This window comes from Mus pahari, chromosome 13 (genome assembly GCF_900095145.1).
Source record: "Mus pahari chromosome 13, PAHARI_EIJ_v1.1, whole genome shotgun sequence".
NCBI lineage: Eukaryota > Metazoa > Chordata > Mammalia > Rodentia > Muridae > Mus > Mus pahari.
The window spans coordinates 18,246,682-18,267,322 of NC_034602.1; positions in this window are offsets into that span (position 1 = coordinate 18,246,682).

Here is a 20,641-nt window from a genome sequence, read left to right on the forward strand (position 1 = left end):
TACTGTCTGAGAAACTTAACAATACACTATTTCCCAAACAAACAGATATTAAAAGACTAATGGTGAAAACTCAGTTACTTAAAATTAGCTTAGAATTGAATGTAGATGTTCATTTTATTTCTGAAACTGAAAAGTAGCATAACTTAATAACTCATCTAAGTAACTACCATTATAAGAGAGAGAAACCAGTTTTTTTCTTGAATTCTTGGGTGACTTTTGATCTGCTTAGATGGAAGTATGATGGCAGACTATGAGTCTGTGCCTGTCTCAAAGAGAAAGCATGCTGTGATAGTGGCAAGTCCCAGGAGTCATCTATGATGGCTTCTCTGGGGGCACAATAGGTTTGAAGATTCGTGTGTCACCTTCATGGCACCTGTACATTTCCACAGTCTAGAACAGTAAAAATAATTCATAAACTACTTAAAAACTACTATCAACTTTTATGGTTACATATGAAGTAACAGACATAATAGGCAACAATATAAATAATATATTATATGCATAGCCACAAAAAGAGTATAAATAGACTATATTATTGATTTTCAAGATGGAGAGTTTATCTGTTAATGGTTAAAACCAGTACTATATGGTTTTCAAATGAAAAGATTTGTTGAAATAGGTTTCTGCATAGAATCCTAAGCCTCAAATATTTGATAGTTATAACAGGAAATAGATGTTATTCAGGAATCATGCCTGAATAATGTAAGCATATGTTAACATTTTTCAAACTAAATAAGCTTGAAAAGGGCTGTGTTGAGCCAGCATCATGGATCCTGACAATAAATGCTAAAATACCAATATGTTCAGGTGATAGACTTGGTGGCAATAGACAGTGTAATAAGCCACTTGTGCATACTTTAATGCTTAGTTCCACAACAAAGGAACTAATACAAAGAAGCATACCTAAATACCATAAAAATAGGATGAAAAAGTTAAACAACAGGAGACTGGTGATGAGGTGTTAGGAAGGGGTTGTTGTTGCTCAACAGTACAGGGTAAAAGGAGTGTTATCAAAGCCTACATGGGTGTCATGGTTACAATAGATCTTGCTTATGTGGTATATACCCAAACCTACAAGTCATAAAATTGATAGACAGCACAGATGCATGCACTCATCCACACTCAAAGTCATAAGTAAAAGTGGGAAAATATGCCTAAGCTCGACGGATGTCTTAGTTATGGTTACTATTGCTATGGGAAAACACTATGAGTGAGGTCTCCACAGACTTGCCTACAGCCCAATCTTCAGGAAGAATTTTCTCAGTTGGGGCTCTCTTCTCCTTAATGCTTCTAGCTTGTGTCAGGTTGATATAAAACTAGGTAGCTGTGATTGATTACATCAATGCCCACAGCACAGTTATGATTCTTTCGCTATGATTTTGCAAAATACCATCATAAGCAAAAGCCGGAAGAGGTAATGTGTGATATCTGTTAGTTCTTATGATTGCAAATGAGTGTTAAATTATCTACAAATTATAGAAGTTTCACTAAAAAGGCTTTCCCAAATAAGAAACCAATGAACCAAAAAATAGTGCCAAAAATTCAATATTCTTATTAAGTAATGTTAATAATAATAAGGAAAAGAGCTAGAGGAAGGCCTAGAAGAAGCTAGAAGAAAAAACTATAGAAGAAAACGAATCCCAGAGATGTGAGAGGGGAAATAGGGATATCACAAGTTCATGGCCAACTTGGGCTACCAATATAGATTAAGGTAACCTTTGTGAGACTTTATTTCAAAAATAAAAAGTAAATGGGTTGCTGAGGATGTAACTTAGTGGTAGACACTTACCTATTATTCATGATGCCCTATGTTCAATTCACAACAGTGCAAAAAACAAAGGAAAATATTTTAATATTAAAGGTAACTGATAAGAAAAATAGGCTATAATTATCAAGTAACAGAAGTGGAGTATTTTAAAAATCAATTTAGGACAAGTAAGAAAAGAATGGGGGTACTAATAACAGAGCTGGGACAGCAAACGGGAATAGATGACAAGATGGTAGATTTAAATCTAAACATAAAAGTAAACTAAAAATTTTCAAACTAAAAAAACTAGAATTATCATCTGAATAAAAGTGGTTAGAATGAAAATAGATACTATATCTCAAAATTATTGAAGAAGCCAAACACATGATGTGCATCCTAGTAGCCCAAGGTGAGGTAGGCTTTGGGTACATACTGGACAGTGGAGGTGCAGTTACCATGTTGTAACTGTACATGTATAGCATGAGGTACACACACCTACTCAGCTCTAGGTGCCATGCAGTACAACTAGTGACTTGGGATAACACAAGGTCTTAGTGTTCACTGGCCTGCAGAACCTCAAGCACCAAGCAGCAGAAGGTGAGCAGTTCCGCATCCCAGAGGTGAGGCATGGTTTGGGTATACATGATTTGGTAAATTCCAGGTGTCATGTGACATTTAGGGTCTCAAACTTCCCCAATAGTGAGCAAGCTGGGGATCCAAACCCCTGAGCAGTAGAGTGCATTCAAGATCAGGGTCAAGTTGTGTCTTTGCATTTCTATTGCTATGGTAATATACTCTGACCAGAAGCAACTTGGGAAGGAGTTTATTTCATCTTACACTTCCACTCATGGATCATCACTGAGGGAAGTCAGGTCAGGAACTCAAGGCAGGACTCTGGAGCCAGTTACTAAAGCAGAGTCCATGGATGAAGACTGCTTAATGGCTTGTTCCTGAGCTTCCTTACAGGCCAATCTTATGTTGGTGCTTTCTTCCATTGTATTTTATTCCTTTCAGGCAACTCTAGATTTTGTAGAGTTGAAGAATACTCAACCAACAAAAAACCCACTAAACTAGGACAAATTATAAAAGAGGATAGGGCTCTAGAACTCACAATTCTATCTGCACACAAAGATGGGCTTAATTTGACTGATTTTCTCCTATCAGTATGGTATTATATAGTAAAGCACACCATTTTTCTCCTGTTCCTGTGTTCCAAGAGTAAGAGAAAGCACAGCATCTCACTGAGGGCAAAGCTGGTACCAACTTGGACCAAAAAGGTGACTTTTACAAACAAACAAACAAACAAACAAACAGATATTTAACCAATAAATGAACTCAAGACATAAGCCCCAATGCAGAAGCAGAAGTAAAATGAAAAACAGTGCAACATATCTCATCCAAAATATACTGCCCCACAGTAAGAGCAAACAACTCAAACTGAAATGATGCTGGAGACAAAAGTTTCTTGTTAGTCAAATAAAAAGCTTAGAAGAAAGCTTTACCAGTAGACTAGATTATGTGGATGATAATAGGCTGGATATTTTTCTTTTAATCTTGAAAGGTAAAATAGAGAAACTGGATCTCTAGTCAAGGTCACCGACAAATATTAAAGCAAAACAAATAGCTAAAACTTTCTTATGAACAGGGGTGTAAAACTCTTGATTGAAATATTAGTCAACTAAATACAGCACAGGGCATAGCGCAAAATTTGATTCACTCTGGGAAGCCATGTTTTGCTTAACATTGGAACATTAACCACTATAATTTGCCACATTTTCAGATTAAAGAGAAACATTACAACTGTAGCTTTAATTTTTTTCACAGCCTACTTTTAATGATGGTTCTTAAATGCTTTAATCTCCCTTCTGGTCCATCACTCACAAGAGGTAGTAGAAAAGAAAGGATATGGGGGAAGTGGACCTGTTCAGAAATGATTCTTTGGAGCAAATACCATCTGCATTGTCAGGAAATTAGCAGTTCAGTTTACTGATCAGGAGTGGCAGCTTGATCCACTCGCAAACAATTCATGAGTATACTAGAAGTCCAGTTAAGTTTGGGATAGCAAACATGAATCATCAGCATCAGAGGTGGCATGACATAGCAGATTTAGCCAGGCCTCAGCTGAATCAGCATGAGTCAGCAGAAGGGGTACGGATAACTAGGAATGCCAGGTGTTCTCCGCTATGCCTCTCAGAGGAGCAAAGATCAGCAAAGACAAAAGACCAACAAGCGCTGTACAACTAGCTCTAAAGTCAAGCCCCTCTCAAACTCCACTGAGTCCTATTTATACTCTCTCCAAACATCACTTATCCTCCACAGGTCCTGCCTCAGCACCTGAGTTAGTCTCAGCTGACATTATTCTGCCTATTAGCTGGAGTCCAAGGAAGTGACAAGAAGCCACCAGCGTACCACCAGAAGTTTTTTGGTTCATCTCTCTGTGGAGTCCTGACAAATGGAGCTCAACTATGCAATGTGGACCAATACATGCATCTCTGTAGGGAAGAATCCTTTGTCACATGTCCTTTCACATGCTTGCTTTAGGAGAAAATCCTTTAACCTTGTGTCTGCTTCAGTGAAATTTTCCTTTACATGTCTGCTTTAGTAAAACATCCTTTCACTTGTATCTGCTTCAGTAAAATACTCTTTCACATGTTTGCCCCATCAAACCACCATCTGACACATCTGACTTTCCAAAGAACCCTTAAGTGTCCACTGCACTTTATTTTTCTAATTGAAAGAAAATTGTGATAAAGTTGAATATCTCTTCAAAAGAACAAGTCTTCAGAATCGTTTTTATTTTTATAAGATGTATCCAAAATACAAAACAGAATAAAAAAAAAAACCCAGCCTTTATCAGCCCTCACTCTGGTTGAGTAAACTCACAGAAATTAACTAAAAAACCCCCGAACAAAGCTCATGAATATGCCTTGAGATCCTGTATGGAGAGTAAATGTAGGTAGAGCTCTTTGTTGAGCTGGTAGTTAGAGGAAGCAGGAAATGTTAAGAAGGATTCTTTACCCACTTTTCATCTTATAATAAAAGCTTCATTTGTGCCCTGTAATTTGATATGGAGTAGCTAAGCTGGGACCCAGAGAGGTACCCAAAAAGGAGATGATGTGCAGAAATGATGGGAGATGGCTTATTCCAATCAAGAAAATATCAAAGATAACAGGAGTCAGGTTCTTCCTATGGAGAAAGATGAGGTGCGGAGGTGCTAGGAATATGAGCAGAGAACAGAGTAAGTAAACATATAATTCTGGTAATAGTGTGGATGTACATTGCTCATGTACTATGTGGATGTAAATTACTCATGCGAATGAGTACATATACAGATATGTCCCAGTTCTATCCCCAGGAAGGCATAGGAAAATCAAGTCTCAGTGTCCAGCAGCAGACAGATCCTCATTTCTTGGATGCGGAACATCTTTTCCTATGGAAAGGAAGTCAGTCGTGCTCCTTGAAGGAATTGGTAATCTGGGGCTCGGTCAAAGAAAACATGACATTAGCTTGGTAAATGTGTTGCATCAAAAAACAATGAAGTTGATAACTTTGGATATATTTAATGACACAAAAGATCCTGAGCGTCAGAATAGATGAGAATAGTAAACCACAATCCACTGAATGACATGGAAAATCATGAGTTTATATATTCACAACAGGAATAAGAAATTGATAATAGATTGTAACTTTGCCCACTCTTGGAATGTTTATAAAATTCCAAAGTAACTACTTGTAAAAAGCTTGTTTATCAAACAATAAAAAATTAAAAGGTAATAGTAAAGTTTAGTAATTGAGAAGTCTTAGTACAAGCCCAATTGATATCAACATCTCTAGTAATAGGTGAAATCAAATTAAATTCTACCTGATGAGGATTTACCAAGGCTATAAAAAAAAGAAGTTGATGAGAGAAACTGCCAGGTGCTGAGGATTTCTCTGAAATGTTCTCATAGGCTTGTGTGTTTATATATTGAACACGTAGTCCTCATTTAGAGATGCTATTTTGGAAGGTTGTAGAAACCTTGAAGGAAGTAAGTCACTGGGAGGTGGGCCTTGAGGTTTGATAGCCTGTTTCCACTTCCTGTCTAGTCTGTGCTCCTTGATGTGGGTGTGGGGTGAACAGCCACCTCATATTCCTGATTCCAAGCCATCTTTGCCATGGTGGACGGTATGTCTTCAAACTATAAGAGCACCCTTCCTTAAGCTGGTTATTATAAGGTATTTTTCCATGATGCTATCGGGGATAGAAGCAAGGTGTGGTTTGAATGTGGATTGCCCTTCCCACCGTACAAACTCATGCATTTGAGAACTTGGTCCCTAGCTCATGCCACTGTGTCTGAAGGCTGTGGAGACTTTAGGATTAGAGGCTTGTTGAAGGGAATGAATCACTGGGTATGCGTCTTGACCTTTGATAACCTAATTCTACTTTTATATGCTTCCTGGCAGTGGACAAAAGCTGCTCAGATGCATCAAGGTTTTCCTGCCATGCCTTCACTGCCACTGTGGACTGAATCCAATTGAACCCTAAAATTAAAGTCCTCCTGCTTAAGTGGTTTCTTGTCACATATTTGGTCATAGCAACAACAGAAAGCTAACGAAAGTAGCAGGCAAACCCAAATTGTGAGAAGTTTGTTAGATTGCTCATCCATAGTCTTTAAACATGTCTAGGGCTCAAAAATAAAGAAAATATTGAATGGTTTTTATATAGAAAATGATAGAAAAAAATTATACCACAAAATATGTGGGATCCCTTTGCTATAAGCAATATTTTTGTGTTTGTCCATTCCAACATATTTAAATAGGATTGCATGATTATAATTCACTCATATTAATTTTCAGTTTTGGTGGGCTTATGTTTGGGCTTAGAATATTCTAATTTATGATTGATGGAACATCATGTTGATAATATAAAGTCAAATTATTCAATGGCAAGGAGGACTAAAATGCTCTGGAAATATTTCTGTAAATTTATTACACTTTCAGAAGATAATTATTGTAAAAGAAAAGCATGTAGATATTTCAGCCAAGTGTGCTTTAACTGAATAAAATACCCAAGGTAGAATATTTCCATAGGAAATTGGTTTTTTTAGCTCAGGGTTACACAGGTTCAAAGCAAAGGCAGCACTACTTCCATGACTATTGTGATAAATTCATATGCAAGGACACATGGTAGGAACACATAGGAGAGAAAGAGATCATGTCCTGACATCAGGAAATGATAGAGACTACATACATGTACATTCACATTACAAATAGCAATGACTAATTTGAAATTTTTCTTGTGGATTAGTATGTCTGAGACATAAGGTGCATGAATGCATGAATGTCTCCTAGGAGGTCTGCCATAACAGGAACATAGGTGAGACTCCTGCCCCAATACTTAAACCATCAGGGACCCCAACAAGGCCCAACAGATGTGGGATCAATCCTGCTATGCCTAAACCACATCAACCTTCAATTCTTCACTTCCACCTGAACCCATGGCACATCCACATATCTGCCTTGGACCCCAAAGCCAGCCTGTCTACCAGGAAATCTGTTCCAACCAAGGACACAGGAGGCCCGCCCTACACAGAGATAGCACTGCCTGCCTCCCAGGAGGCCTGCTCTAACACAGGTCACACAGCTCTTCTGCTTCCATGGAGGCCTGCTCCAGACCAAGACACCCAGGCCAGTTAACACCAAAGATAACCTGATGGTGAAAGGCAGCACAAGAACATAAGCAACAGAAGCCAATGCTATTCATTAACATCAGAACCCAGTTCTTCTACCACAGCCTTGGTTACCCTAACACACCTGAAGACCTAAAATCCCATCTCATTATGACAAAGAGGCCTTTAAGGAGGATATAAATAACTCTCTTAAAAGAAATACAAGAAAACACAGGCAAACGGGTAGAAGTCCTTAAAGAAGAAACTAATATATTCCTTAAAGAAGTACAGGAAATTCCAATCAAATAGGTGAAGGGATTGAGCAAAACAGTCCAAGACTTAAAAATCAAAATGCAAGGGCATCCACTTTCATAAAATAAACTTTACTAAAGCTCAAAAACCACATTGATCCTTCAGCACCACACTCACCAATGGGCAGGTCATCGAAACAGAAACTAAACAGAAGACATAATGAAAATAACATAAACTGAATTTATGAAATTTTTAGGGAAATGGATGGCTCTGGAGGATATCATCCTGAGTGAGGTAACCCAATCACAAAAGAACTCACTTGATATGCACTCACTGATAAGTGGATATTAGCCCAGAAACTTAAAATACCCAAGATAAAATTTGGAAAACATAAGACAATCAAGAAGAAGGAAGACCAATGTGTGGATACTTCATTCCTACTTAGAATAGGGAACAAAATACCCATGGAAGAAGTTACAGAGACAAAGTTTGGAGCTAAGACAAAAGGATGGACTATCCAGAGACTACCCCACCCAGGGATCCATCCCATAATCAGCCACCAAACGCAGACACTATTGCATATGCCAGCAAGATTTTGCTGAAAGGACACTGATATAGCTATCTCTTGTGAGACTATGCCAGTGCCTGGCAAACACAGAAGTGGATGCTCACAGTCATCTATTGGATGGAACACAGGACCCCCAATGGAGGGGCTAGAGAAAGTACCCAAGGAGCTGAAGGGGTCTGCAACCCTATAGGTGGAACAACAATATGAACTAACCAGCACCCCCAGAGCTNNTGTCTCTAGCTGCATATGTAGCAGAAGATGGCCTANTCNGCCATCATTGGGAAGAGAGGCCCCTTGGTCTTGCAAACTTTATATGACCCAGTACAGGGGAACACCAGGGCCAAGAAGTGGGAGTGGGTGGGTAGGGGAGCAGGGCTGGGAGGGTATAGGGGAATTTTGAGATAACATTTGAACTGTAATTGAAGGAAATAGCTAATAAAAAAACTGAAAAAAGAAAATATCAGAAACTATGAACCAAACGGATTTAACCGATATATACATAACATTTCACCCCAAAGCAAAAGAATATACATTCTTCTCAGGATTTCATGGAACCTTCTCCAAAACTGACCATGCAATACAATACTCAACAGATATAAGATTATAATAATCCCATGCATTCTCTGATTACCGTGGACTAAGGATGGATTTAAATAACAACAAAATCAACAAAAATCCCATATACTCATGGAAAATGAACAACTCCCTACTCAGTGATAACTTGAAAGAAATCAAAGACTTTCTAGAATTCAATGAAAATGAAGGCAGAGCCTTCACAAATGTGTGCAACACAATGAAAGCAGTCTTCGGAGGACAGTTCACAGCACCAAGTGCCTTCATAAAGAAATGGGAGAGATCCTATACTAGCAACTTACCAGCACACCTAAAAGCTCTAGAATGGAAAAAAGCAAACACACTCAAGAGGAGTAGATGGCAGGAAATAGCCAAACTCAGGGCTGAAATCAACCAATTAGAAAAAAGGGAACAATACAAATAATCGGCAAAAAGAAGAGTTAGTCCTTTGAGAAAATCAACAACATGAACCCTTAGCCAAACTAACGAAAGGGCACAGAGACAGTATCCCAACAAAATCAGAAATGAAAAGGGAAAGATAACAGAAACTGAGGAAATTAAAAAAAAAAAAAAACCTCAGATCCTACTACAAAAAGTCTATACTCAACAAAACTGGAAAATTTAGATGAAATGATGATTTTGCTATACACATATCAAGATTAAAATAAAGATGAGGCAAACTATCCAAAGAGTCCCTTAACCTCTGAAGAAATAGAAAATGTAATTAAAAACTTCCTAATGCCCCCCACCCCCAAAAAGCCAAGGGCCAGATGGTTTTAGTGCAGAATTCTATCAGACCTTCAAGGAAGAGTTAATACCAATACTCATTAAACTATTCCACAAAACAGAAACAGAGGAAACACTATCCAATTTATTCTATGAAGCCATAGTTACTCTAATACCTAAACCACACAAAGACCCAACAAAGAAAGAGAACTTCAGACCAATTTCACTTATGAAGATCAATGTTAAAAAAAAAAAACTCAACAAAATTCTCACAAACCAAATCCAAGAATACATCAAAAGCATCATTCACCACAATCAAGTAGGCTTCACCCAGGGATGAAGGGATGGTTCAATAAATGAAAATCCATCACTGTAATCCACTATATAAACAAACTCAAAGGAAAAAAAATCATATGATCATCTCTTTAGATGCTGAAAAAGCCTTTGACAGAATACAAACCCCTTCATGCTAAAAGTTTGGAAGAGATCAGAAATTCATGGCACATACCTAAACATAATAAAAGCAACACGCAGCAAGCAAACAGACAGCATCAAAGTAAGTGGGGAGAAACTTGTAGCAATTCTACTAAAATCCGGGACAAGTCAAGGCTGCCCACTCTCTCCCTATCTATTCAACACAGTATTCAGAAGTTGTAGCTAGAGTGATTAAACAACAGAAGGAGATCAAGGTATAAAAAATGGGAAAGGAAGAAGTCAAGGTGAAGTGGTAATTTCTAGTTTCTTCAGAAAGTTAGTTACGTCAAATGATTTTTGCTGAGGCACACAGGTGAAAGGATGTCATGTTAAGTCAGACATGTGAAAGGACCCTTGATGAAGGTGTATAAATATGACCCCCCCCCCACACACACAGTGGGAGATGAGCACTGAGCATTGATTTGGTTTGCTCTGTTTTGCTATTCTTCACTTTGCTGCCACTTAGAGAAGCTCACCCAAGAACTTCTTGTGAGGTTCCTGAGGCAGTATGCTGTTTCCATGGCCTTACCTCAGGCCAGTTATCAAGCCTAAGGGTTCCTTCAGGATGAGAACAGCCAGTGGTTTGTGCCTCGTTTTGTCTACCAAAAAGATTGGTCTGTAGATGCCAGTTCATATATATGTTGTCTGCTTACCATAAGGACTGATCTGTAACTGCCAGTTCGTGTGTGCTGTCTGCCTACTTAGAGGACTGGTCTGTGGCTGCAGAGTCCTATTGAGCATTTGCTATGGGACTGAACTGCTAACAAAGAAGACCATGCTCACCCCAAAAGAACTATTGCTGATCAGGTTCACGTCCCCCATATCCTAATAACTTTTCTTTTCCGTTATTTCTGGTGGGTAGAGGGTTAGAGAATGAGTTGAACCCTAATTAAAAATAGGCTGTAAACTATTTATGTCTGCAGCCAGGTATCAGTATTGTGGATATAGGCAAACCCAAAAGTTCCACCAGAGAACTTCTACAGCTGATAAAGAACTTCAGCAACGTGGCTGGATATAAAATCAACTCAAAAAACCAGTAGCCTTCCTTTATACAAATGATAAACTGGCTGAGAAAGAAATTAGGGAAACGACACCCATCACAATAGCCACAAATAACATAAAAATATCTTGTTGTAATTCTAACCATGCAAGTGAAAGATCCATATGACAAGAACTTCAAGTCCACAAAGAAAGAAATCAAAGACCTCAGAAGATGAAAAGATCTGTAACACTCATGGATCAGTAGGATTAACATTGTGAAAATGAACACCATACCAAAATCAATCTACAGATTCAATGCAATCCCCATCAAAATTCCAACACAATTTTTTATAGACCTTGAAAGAGCAATTCTCAACTTCATATGGAAAAACAAAAAAACCAGGATAGCAAAAACAATTCCCAAAAATAAAAGACCTTCTGTGCGAATCACCATCTCTTACCTCAAGCTGTACTATAGAGCAATAGTGATAAAAACTGCATTGTATTGGTACAGAGACAGGCAGGTAGGTCAATGGAATAGAACTGAAGACCTAGAAATAAACCCACACACCTATAGTCACTTGATCTTTCACAAAGAAGCCAAAATCATACAGTGAAAAAAGGAAGCATCTTTAACAAATGGTGCTGATCTAACTGGCAGTCTGCATGTAGAAGAATGCAAACTGATCCATATTTATCATCCTGCACAAAGCTCAAGTCCAAGTGGATCAAGAATCTCAACTGAAAACCAAATGCACTGAATCTAATAGAAGAGAAACTGGGAACTAGCTTTGAATGCATTGGCGCAGGGGAAATTTTCCTGAACAGAAAGAACTCCAACATCTCAGGCTATAAGAAGAACAATTGATAAATGGGACCTCATGAAACGGAAAAGCTTCTGTAAGGCAAAGAACACTGTCAATAGAACAAAATGGCAACCTGCAGATTGGGAAAATATTTCCACTAACCATACATCAAATAGAGGGCTAATATCCAAAATATAATAAACAACCCAAGAAGTTAGACTCCAAAAAACCCAAATAACCCAATTACAAAATGGGGTTCAGAGCTAAACAGAGAATTCTCAATAGAGGAATCTCGAATGTCTAAGAAGCACTTAAAGAAAGAAAGGTTGAACATCCTTAGTTATCAGAGGAATGCAAATCAAAATGACCTTGAGATTCTACCTTACACCAATAATTATCTCTAAGATAAAAAAACTCAAGGGATACCACACGCTGGTGAAGATGTGGAGAAAGAGGGATTACTGGTGGGATTGCAAACTGGTAAGACCATTCTGGAAACCAATCTGGTACTTTCTTAGAAAATTGGAAATAGTTCTACCTAAAGAGTCAGCTATATGCTCCTGGACATATACCCATAAGATGCCCCACCATACCACAAGAACACATGCTTCACTATGTTCATAGCAGCTTTATAAACATAGTAGAACTTATAAGCAGCCAGAAACTGGAAGCAACCTTATGTCCCCCAACTGAAGAACTGATTCAGAAAACGTGGCTCATTCATGCAATGAAATATTATTCAGTTATTTAAAATGAGGACATCATGAATTTTGCAGGCAAATGGATGGAAATACAAAATATCATCCTGAATGAGATTACCCAAAACCAAAAGAACATACATGGTATGTACTCGCTGATAAGTGGATATTAGCCAAAAAGTACAGAATACCTGTGATATAACTCACAGATCATAAGAAGTTTAACAAGAAGGAAGACCCAGGTGAGGATGCTTCAAACCCACTTAAAAGGGGAAAAAAATAATCATGGGACACAGAAAGAGGGAATGTGGAGGGGAAAAGGGGGACAGGATCAGGTATGGGGGGTAGGAGAGAAGCCCAGAGGGCCAGGAGAATGAGTAGAAATATGCAGCTTCCGGGGGAAGAGGTCACTAGATAGGGGGAACCTCTAGAATGTCCCAGTGACCTGGATGTGAGAAGCTGCCAGGACCCAATGGGGATGACTTTAGACGAAATGCCTAACAGTAGGGAGATATAATCTGAAGAGACATCTGTCTCCAGTAGACAGGGCCCCCAGTGAAGGGATGGGGTTACCTACCTTCAAAATTTTTGATACAGAATTGTTCCTGTCTAAAAGGAATTCATGGACAAAAATGGAGCTGAGACTGAAGAAAAAGCCATCCAGTGACTGGTCCAACTCAGGATCCTTCCCCTAGGTGGGAACTAACTCCTAACACTATTACAGATGCCATGTTGTGCTTGCAGACAGGAGTCTAGCATGGTTGTCCTCTGAGAGGCTTTACCAGCAGTTGCCTGAGACAGATGCAGATCCTTACAGCCAACCACTGGACTGAGGTCAGACTCCCCTAAGGAAGAGTTAGAGGAAGGTTGAAGGGCCTAAAGGGGACTGCAACCCCATATGAAGGCCAACAGTGTAAACTAACCCAGACCCCTTGGAGCTCCCAGAGTCTAAGCCACCAACCAAAGAGCATACATGGGCTGGTCCATGGGGCCCAGCACATATGTAGCAGAGGACTGCCTTGTCTGTCCTCAGTGGGAAAGGATGTGCCTAATCCTGTAGAGACTTGATGCCCAGGGAAGGGGGATGCCTGGAGGTGGGGGAGTGAGGTAGGAGCGGGGTGGATGGTTGAGGGTGATGGGTGGATGGGGAGCACCCTCTCAGAGGCTAAGGGGATGGGGAATGGAGTGAAAAACTCTGGGATGGGGGACTGGGAAGGGGAACCATATTTGGAATTTAAATAAAATAATTTAAAAGAATAAAAGAAAGAAAGAAGTGTGAGGTTCTTACAAGATACTGAAGACATAGTGGGAAGTAAAACTAGACTGAAGTTGTTACAAAGAATCCAGTGATCTGTGTATATTTGATGTGTTAGTATGTTATAAAAAGAGGTACTAATGGATACTATATTTTAGAAAAGATTCCTGCTTCTTAACATAATGAAGACATAATGAAGAGAGTGGAGATACACTAAAGAGAGAGATTATACAGCAAACTGGAGGTCATAAACTCTTTGTGTGCAGTAAATAGTACATTTGAAAGTCAGCAAGAGCAATTTATATTCATTTTCCGTTTTACTGGATTTAGAATCGTCTAGGATATACTCCTTGGGCAAGTGTTTTAGGCATGTCCAGAGAAGACAGAGGAAGAGTCATTGGGAGTATGCGCTACATGTAGCCATCATGGACCAAAATCAAAGGACAGAAGGCTAAGAGAGGGTGGAGACCTAGCATCCACCTCTCTCTGCCTGCTGATGGCAATGCTCTTGCTGTCATTCCTTCTCCACCCTCTCACCATGAGCTCAAATGAGCTTTCCCTTCATAATGTTCTTTCTGTGGAATATTTTGTCCTAGTAATATGAAAGGAGAAGTTAATGGGAAATGAAAAGTGAGAGACAAAGAACTGGACATTCTGACAGTCAGGCATACTGGAAGTATAGTTTTAAGGTTTGAAGTTATTTTAATTTGTAATTGACAAAATATTGTGTTATTGATTGAATACAATTGACCTTTGAATGAACATACATTGTATAGTAATGCAGCTGAACTAAGTAAAAGGTTTATTACTCTACATGCCATTTTTAATGAGAGAACAATTAATATCCTTTCTTTTTGTGTATTTATTTACTTATGCATATGAGTTTACCTGAATAAGTATACACATGTGTGTATATCAATACATGTATACTTGTATGCTCACAGACACCAGAAGAGGGTGTCAGATCCCTCAGAGCTGTTATTATTAGAGATTTATTTTTAAAAGTTCACATTTTAATAAATATTGAACATTTTATGTTATGCAGATAGGAAAACCTCAAGTGTATAAATATAAAAATATATCCACCCATCCTATTCTTTCAGACCAACATAGCAGGCAGAAGTGAAGCTGAGAGCCTGTTTGGGAGATTATGATGGGGGTCAGAGAAAGTATGATTCTGGTGTCTGATTGTGACTTTGGTTTTTGAGGGAGTATCATGACCTTACCAGTTAGTACCAGTACCAGAGTGCAAAGATATGCATCAGGGCCCAGGGAATGGAGCTGGGGTTGGGTAATAACAGCTGACCAGCTAGAGAGGCAGAGCAAGTGAAAGAAGTAGGAGTAAACGTGGGCCAAGCACAGAGTAGCTGTAGATGGGATGATCTGTGAATGGACTCCGTGGGAGATTCCCAGAACCTGTTTTGTGGATACCACTGGGGTTTATGTTGGTCTCCTGGCAGCAAACATAACAGGTAGGAGTGGGGACAGGCTGAGAAGGAACACATGAAGGGCTTTTCCATCCAAGAACAGCCTGGCCGTTGTAGAGATGTTATCTGTCTTGCATAATCTTCACAGCATGCCTGCCCAGTGGATCTTTCTTAGAAGTGGTTTCTAGATAGTAAACCTGGGGCAATGACAACCCGATTCGGTGAAAGATCCAATGCTGTCAGCTTCCAAAGACGAACTCGTGTCTACTGTCTACACTTCTTATCCAAGACAAGAAATCACGCAGAATGTCCTTGGGAGAAAATTGCAGGCCACATTCCTCTCAGAATGTGGGAAGAGTTGACCATAACACCTTGCAATCTCCCAACAGTCAGTGACAGATTCTGAAATGTTCAGATTTCTCTACTGGCTAAACAGTTGTAAATTCATCACTTTACTCAAACTGGTTTAGAAATTGGAGCAACTTTGTAAACATTCATGGAAATGGATGAGAAAACCTCAACACATTACCTTCATCTGTACAGCACTCATCCACATCATCATTCCACAGACAATATAAAGATAAGTAACAAAAGAAACCAAAAGGGGGGGGGGGAAAGGCCGTGCGCTTTGTTTTTAAGTATTCCCCACAACAATATATTATAAATAATTTTTACTTCTTCAAGATTTTTTATTTTATTATCTCATGTGTTAGTGTTTTGCTTGCTTGTATGTATTTGCACCATATATAGGACTTGTACCTGTAGAGGTTAGAAGGCATTGGATCCCTTGGAACTAGAGTTATGGATGGTTGTGAGCTACATGTGGGTGCTGGGAATCAAACCCAAGTCCTCTGGAAGAGCAACCCGTTCTCTTAACCACTGACTTTTCTCTCCAGCTCTACACAATAATATTTTACAAATATGAATTTGATAAATACAGATGTAACTTATAATCATAGATGGTATAAAATTATATTAGTGACCGTATTTATTCTATAGCTATCTTATATTTCTTTCACCCTGGCTATAAAAATAGGCGGCAGGAAGCTGTGCATTCCTATCCTATAGCATTTGGTTAAATCTGGTGAATGTGATTTTATACATTATATAGATTTCATGACCACTGAATGAGGAAAATGAGAATATAGTGTGACTATGTTATCTTGCACTTTGGGACTGTGATGTGGGCTGAGGATCATGTGGCTTCCACGTGCTTTTGCTAGAATTGTCTTATGTGATCCAGGCATGTCCCATCAAACCAGATCATTATGCAAAAAGTCATCCTATATTTGAGGGACAGAAAGTACTACTATATCCCCCAAATACACAACCTTGATAATTCATTTAACCAGTCTTCAAATGTGTTGCCAGTCTGATAATAAAATATTAAATGCTACCATAATTTTGACTGGAATTTTTCTGATTATAAATGAGATTAGTTGTGTTTCCTTATTTTATCTTGTTACAAGAGTCCATTGAAATAATTTCCTCACTTCTCTACTGGTGACTACAAGTTGGGAATGTTTTTCATGTTTTAGGAAAAAAATGCTCCTGATGTGATATTTTTGATTGTGAGCCTGGTCTTTAGATAAGCCAGTTCTCCAGATCCTAGTGATATATGTGCTCACACTGTTTTGTTTTCCTTTGAGGATTTCATACATGCCTATAATCCATTTTGGTCAAATCTGTTCAATTCCCTTCCCTCTGACTCCCCCTATATCTGTCCCACAACACTATCTCTCTCTCTCTCGCTCTCTCTCTCTCTCTCTCTCTCTCTCTCTCTCTCTCTCTCGCTCTCTCTCTCTTTATTTTACATTTTTATTAGATATTTTCCTTATTTACATTTCAAATGTTATTCCCTTTCCTGGTTTCCTCTCTGAAAACCCCCTATCCCCACCTCCTCCCCCTGCTCACCAACCCACCCACTCCTGCTTCCTGGCCCTGGCATTCCCCTACACTGAGGCATAGGACCTTCACAGGACCAAAGGCCTTTCCTCTGATTGATGATGGACTGACTAGGACATCTCTGCTACATATGCAGCAGAAGCCATGAGTACCATCATGTGTACTCTTTGGTTGGTGGTTTAGTCCGTGGAAGCTCTGGGGGTACTGGTTAATTCATATTGTTGTTCCTCCTATGGGGCTGCAAACCCCTTCAGCTCCTTGGGTACTTTCTCTAGCTCCTTCATTGGGGACCCTGTGCTCAGTCCAATGGATGGCTGTGAGCATCCACTTCTGTATTTGTCAGGCACTGACAGAAACTCTCAGGACTCGCTGACTGCACTTAGCACTGCCTCCATGTGCATAGGTATAGGACCATCCACTGGAACAGGGGAAACCTATTGGACTGCATCTCTGAAGCAAAGGGATGCTCTCCCTCCCTGAGAAGCCATCAGTTGTCACTAGCTCTTAAGATACTCCTTTCAGAACTCACGGGTATCCTACCTGTAAGATCAGTTGGTCCATCGCTTCCTCAGTGAGGTATACTTCTCCTATCTTCTAGTTTTTGTAATTGACTCGAGCATTCTCTTAAGCTTCACAGTTCGCTTTAAACATCAATGTTGTCTTCCAACAAAATTATCACATGCTCTTTGTTTTTAAATTGTCTTTGACTTGAATTTGTTCATTTTATTTTTTTGTTGTTGTTGTTTAGGTATTTAGAGGTTTTCTTTTTTGTCGTAAGTGGCATGTTACCGACATAATATTTCCACAGGAATACATATAAATATTTTTGTATGGCATATAAAGTAACCAGACTTTCCCATATCTATTTTATATTCAAAATTCTCTTAAAACTTAATTACTAGTTCTAATAACTCATCAGTTGTTTCATATCCTCCAAAGACTATTATATCATCTGCAAATAACAGTGAAGAACTTTTTGGATTTCCTTCTCTGATCTTGTACACTTTAACACCAACTCAGATATAACACTGCAGGGCAGTGTGATACTGAAAGCCATACGTTGTGTTACACATTTTAAATGCTACTTATCTTAAGTAGCCCACTGATAAACATATTTTATTCTAGAGCTTTCGACCCTTACTGCTATCAGTTCGGATTTTCTTAATTTGCTACTGCTTTCAGCAAAGTTTTCAAGGCTATTAAATTCTAAAACCTTACTTTTTTTTATCTGTTCATTTATATATTAATGTTTTTATTTAGGTTTTGATGCTAAGCCATAAATTTGAAAGGCTCAATTTTTATGTCTCCACAAAATACTATTTTTTGTTAGGCCCCTTACTACTCCTTTCTGCTCTCTGCCTCTCTCCGTCCTTCCTCTCTTCCTTATGAGATGTCTGAGAGTCGATTATACTGTTTTTGTTTTTTGTAAAAGCAATTTGGGGAGTTTGCTTTGCCCCTTTTGCTTCCAAATAACTTCAGGGTGTTACTATGCCGGCCCTATCTTATTTTAGCTCCCGAATAAGCGATACGGAGAAGTAGTACGTTTGTTAAAGGGCCGCAAGCCCTATAACCAGGTAGATACTCATCTATTCTAACCCTACTACGCTAGCTTGGCTTAGCCACGTGGTCCTTTACCATAAGGTGAGTCTCCATGTGTCCTCATGGCTGCTCTTCCTGGACCCTTCACAGTGTCGGTCTCTCCACACCTTTTCCTTTCCTAAGTCTCCTTCTCTCTTGTCTCCTTGGGACCCTCTGACTGGGATCGGAAGTCCTGCCTTTTCTTTCTTCTCTGCCCAGTTATTGACTAAACCGGCTCTTTGATAACTAACAAGAGATGATGGAAAACAATTTTTACATACAATTAAGACGGGAGATACGTCGGGCATGGTGGCGCACGCCTTTAATCCCAGCACTCGGGAGGCAGAGGCAGGCGGATTTCTGAGTTCGAGGCCAGCCTGGTCTACAAAGTAAGTTCCAGGACAGCCAGGGCTATACAGAGACACCCTATCTCGGGGGGAAAAAAAAAAAAGATGGGAGTTACTTGACCGCTCCAACCTGCCTTCTAGGCATAGAAACCAACATCTGAATACACAGTGCACAATATCATCCCTCAACAGTTTTTCACCTTTGTCTTGTTTTGGTATTTGAGGAAAGTTAGCTTCATCAAGTGAATTGAATAGTATTCCTCATTTTCTCTGCTCTGAATATGTGTGTAATTTCAAAAGTATCCATTATTGAGGTGGTTATTAAAGCACTTTTCACACATGATATGTCCTTCGTTATGGTTTCTATTGCTGTGATGAAACACAGGACCAAAAAGCAAGCTGGGGTGGAAAGGGTTTATTTGGCTTCCAGATCATAGTCTGTCTTTGGAGGAAGTCAGGACAGGAACTCAAGCAGAGATGGAACCAAGAGGCGGGAGTTGATGCACAGGCCACAGAGGGGTTCTGCTTACTGGCTTGGTCTCCCTTGCTTAGTCACCCTGCCTTCGTATAGAACCCTGGACCACCAGCCCAGAAATAAACATCTCCCATAATAGGTTCTGCCCTCCGCAACTGACCACTAACTGAGAAAATGCCTCACAGAGGTTTCTCCCTCTCCGACGACCCTAGCTTATGCCAAGTTGACATAAAACCAGCCACTACAGATACTTTCTTTTGAAAGCAAGTTTTTTTTTAACCCAATAATTCAGTTAATGTAATGAATGTTTGAATTTTGGGGGTAATTCTTGAGTCATTTTGTTTTTGTATTTTCTAGAGATCTGTTCACCATGTGCTGGAACATGCCATTGAGTTGTACTTTCTTAATATTTCCTTCTACAGTGAACCATTTTCAATTCACTTTATCACCAGTATTTGTTTCTTTACAGTTTAATTCATTCTCTCTCTCTCTCTCTCTCTCTCTCTCTCTCTCTCTCTCTCTCTCCCTCCCCCCCCACCTCTCTGTATGGTTTTTAGGTCAGAAGTCAATGCCAGAGTCAATTCTCAGTTGACTTCTACTTTATTATTAAGGCAGGATTGCAAAGTAAACTTGAATTCATCCCTTCAGTTAGAGTGGCCAGAGAATCCCATGGATCTTCCTGCCTCTAGCTCCCTAGTGATGAGATGTGCATGTCACTGAACCCAGCCTTCTGTGTGAGAGTATCCAAATTCTTATGCCTGTACTGCAAGAATTTATTTTCAACTGATATATCTCCCTGTTCTTTCATTTAAAGGTTTTTTTTGATAGAGATATCAAAATGAGAATAGTGTGTTAGTATATTGTTATATAGCATTGTCAATAATGTTTAGCTAAAGTTTGCAAAAACATCCTAAATTGTTATTTAAAAGAATAGCTATTTGAAGGTGTGTCTCGGTGTTCGCCTGGTGGCAGTCCCCAGGCTGACCCAGCACCGGCACCTTTCCCCGCCCAAGGAGGGGTGTTCGCCTGAGAGTAGCCCCCCAGCATCCAGCGCCTTTCCCCACCTGAGGAGGGGAGTGCGCCCGAGAACAGTACTAAGGCTTGGGACTGCATTCGGGGCCTTTTCCCGCCCAAGGAGAGGTGTCTGCACAGAAGCGGTCCCCCAGGTCTGAACCGGAAGG